We start from the raw sequence: 3,417 nt of genomic DNA, 5'->3' as shown, positions 1-3,417 counted from the left end.
GGTTAAAAAGGTTTTTTTTTTTTTTTAAAAAAAAATTACCTTACCTGGCCGCGTCTGGGTTCTGCCGCGGTCGCGGTAGAACCGCAAGCAGTGAGGTTCCGAGAGGCCATTTGACCGCGGTCGCGGTAGAACCGCGGTCAGGGCCCCTCTCTGATTCTAACGCCCAGTTTTTTTTTTTTTTTGATTAGACTACAAAGGTTACAATTACAACAATGTCATGGGTTGCCTCCCACGTAGCGCCTGATTTAACGTCGTGGCACGACTCATGTGAGCGCAATTAAGGTTCGCTCGACCTCTGGGGTTCATTCAAATGCAGCTCGGTCATATCCTTAGGCTCGTTCATACCCACATACAATTTTAACTGCTGACCATTGACTCTAAATGTACGAGAGTCATCTTCAGTAGCAACTTCCACAGCTCCGGATGGAAACACTTCAACCACGCGAAATGGTCCAGACCACCTTGACTTTAGCTTACCCGGGAACAACCGCAGTCTTGAGTTATAAAGCAATACCCTGTCCCCAGGTTTGATATTTCGCTCAATGATGTTCTGATCGTGAAGCCTCTTCATTCTCTCTTTATACAGCCTTGTGCTCTCAAAAGCAAGATACCGGAACTCCTCTAGCTCATGTAATTCAGTGTCTCTTGACGTGCCCGCAGCTTCCAAGTCTAAGTTCAGCTGTTTTAGTGCCCACCACGCTTTATGTTCAAGTTCTACAGGTAGGTGACAGGCCTTCCCAAACACCAACTTATATGGTGACATACCAATTGGTGTCTTGAAAGCTGTCCTGTAAGCCCATAGTGCATCATCTAGCTTCCTTGACCAGTCAGTTCTTGTAGCGTTTACAGTTTTTGTCAATACGCTCTTGATCTCTCTGTTGGACACCTCAACATGTCCACTAGTCTGTGGGTGGTACGGAGTAGCCACCTTGTGGCACACATCATATTTAGCCAACAACTTCTCGAAGGCCCGGTTGTAGAAGTGAGTGCCTTCGTCGCTGATAATTGCGCGCGGTGTCCCAAAGCGGGTGAATATGTTCTTCTTTAGAAACCTGACCACCACCTTAGCATCATTGGTGGGTAATGCTGCAGCTTTCACCCACTTGGACACGTAGTCTACAGCAACAAGAATGTATTTATTGCCATAGGAGCTGACAAAGGGACCCATGAAATCTATCCCCCAAACATCAAACACTTCCACCTCTTGAACTGGGTTCATGGGCATCTCGTGACGCCGGGAAATGTTCCCGGTGCGTTGACATTCATTACAGCCCTTGACCCACAAGTGAGCATCCTTGAACACCGTTGGCCAGAAAAATCCGGCCTCTAGCACCTTAGCTGTTGTCCTGATTCCTCCAAAGTGACCGCCATACGCAGAAGCGTGACAAGCCTGCAAGACAGAAGATTGTTCGATCTCGGGGACGCATCTCCGGATCATGTTATCAAGGCATATTCTAAACAAGTAGGGCTCATCCCAGTAATACAATTGGCTTTCACGAAAGAATCTCTTCCTCTGGACCGATGACAAGTCGTGAGGAACAATACCACTGGCCAGGTAATTAGCATAGTCTGCATACCAAGGCGCTTCCTGATGAGTGGTAACGAGCAGCTGCTCATCTGGAAAAGTTTCCAGAATTTCCTCCACTTCTACTACATTTTCAGCTCCTTCAAGTCGTGATAGGTGATCAACGACTTGATTTTCAGTGCCCTTGCGGTCACGAATTTCTAGATCGAACTCTTGCAGTAGCAACACCCAACGAATCAGGCGTGGCTTAGAGTCCTTCTTTTCTGTTAAGTATCTAAGAGCTGCATGGTCAGTGTATACGATTACCTTGGATCCTATCAGATAGGACCGGAACTTGTCAAAAGCAAATACCACAGCTAGCATCTCCTTTTCTGTCACTGTGTAGTTCAACTGGGCTCCGCTCAGCGTCCTACTAGCATAGTAGATTGGGTGCATCAATTTGTCCTTCCGCTGGCCCAGCACTGCCCCCACCGCGTAGTCACTAGCATCACATATTAATTCGAACGGTTGTTCCCAGTTGGGGGTAACGATTATGGGTGCTGTGACCAGCCTTTGCTTCAACTCCTCAAAAGCTACCCTGCAATCATCAGATTATACAAAAGGGTAATCTTTCTCTAACAACTTACAGAGAGGGTTGGCGATTTTGGAGAAGTCCTTAATGAACCTCCGGTAGAACCCGGCATGTCCAAGAAAACTTCTTATGGCTTTGACCGAAGTTGGTGGAGGCAGCTTTGCTATTATATCAACCTTTGCTCGATCTACCTCTATTCCCTTACTTGACACCCGGTGCCCCAAGACTATTCCTTCTTGTACCATGAAATGCCACTTCTCCCAATTCAGAACCAAGTTGGTCTTGATGCACCGTTTCAACACACGCGTCAGATTTATTAGGCACTCCTCAAATGAATTTCCCACCACTGAGAAGTCATCCATGAACACCTCCATTATGTCCTCTACCATGTCAGTGAATATGGCCATAATGCACTGTTGGAATGTGGAGGGTACATTGCATAGGCCAAAGGGCATCCTCCTGAAGGCATAAATGCCATATGGGCAAGTGAAGGAGGTCTTCTCTCTTTCCTCAGGTGCAATAGAGATCTGGTTGTACCCTGAGTACCCATCCAGAAAGCAAAAGTGTGACCTCCCTGCCAATCTATCCAACATCTGATCAATGAAGGGAAGTGGGAAGACGTCTTTCCGGGTGGCTAGATTCAACTTTCGGTAATCCATGCAAATTCTCCAGCCTGTGACAGTTCTTGTTGAGATTAGTTCATTGTTGTCATTCTTCACAACCGTCATGCCACCCTTTTTAGGAATGCATTGAACTGGGCTAACCCAGCTACTGTCAGAGATTGGGAAAATGATTCCCGTATCCAACCACTTTATCACTTCCTTCTTCACCACTTCCTTCATATTCGGGTTCAGCCTCCTCTGATGTTCCCTGGAAGGTTTGTGCCCCTCTTCCAGCAGAATCTTGTGCATGCAATAGGCAGGGCTGATCCCCTTGATATCTGCCATGGTCCACCCAATGGCAGTTTTGCACTCCCTTAGTACCTGTAAAAGCTGTTGAACCTGCACATCTAACAAACCAGATGAGATAATAACAGGTAATGTGGAGTCGGGACCCAGAAATTCATACCTGAGGTGGGCTGGCAATGGCTTTAGTTCCAGCTTAGGTGGTTCCTCAATGGATGGCTTTGCTGGAGGGATCTCTCTCTTTTCTAAGTGTAAGGGCTCAAACTCTAGATTTCTATCCCAGAACCCTCTACCTTCCAGTGCCAACACCCATTCCGCCAAATCCTCACCATTCACCTCATCCACATTTGTCAAGCATGCAGTAAGGGGATCCTCAACCGTCAACGCCTCATCATCAGACTCTACAATTACGTCCA

This window comes from Nicotiana attenuata, chromosome 2 (genome assembly GCF_001879085.1).
Source record: "Nicotiana attenuata strain UT chromosome 2, NIATTr2, whole genome shotgun sequence".
NCBI lineage: Eukaryota > Viridiplantae > Streptophyta > Magnoliopsida > Solanales > Solanaceae > Nicotiana > Nicotiana attenuata.
Note: the sequence above shows the minus strand (reverse complement) of the source record.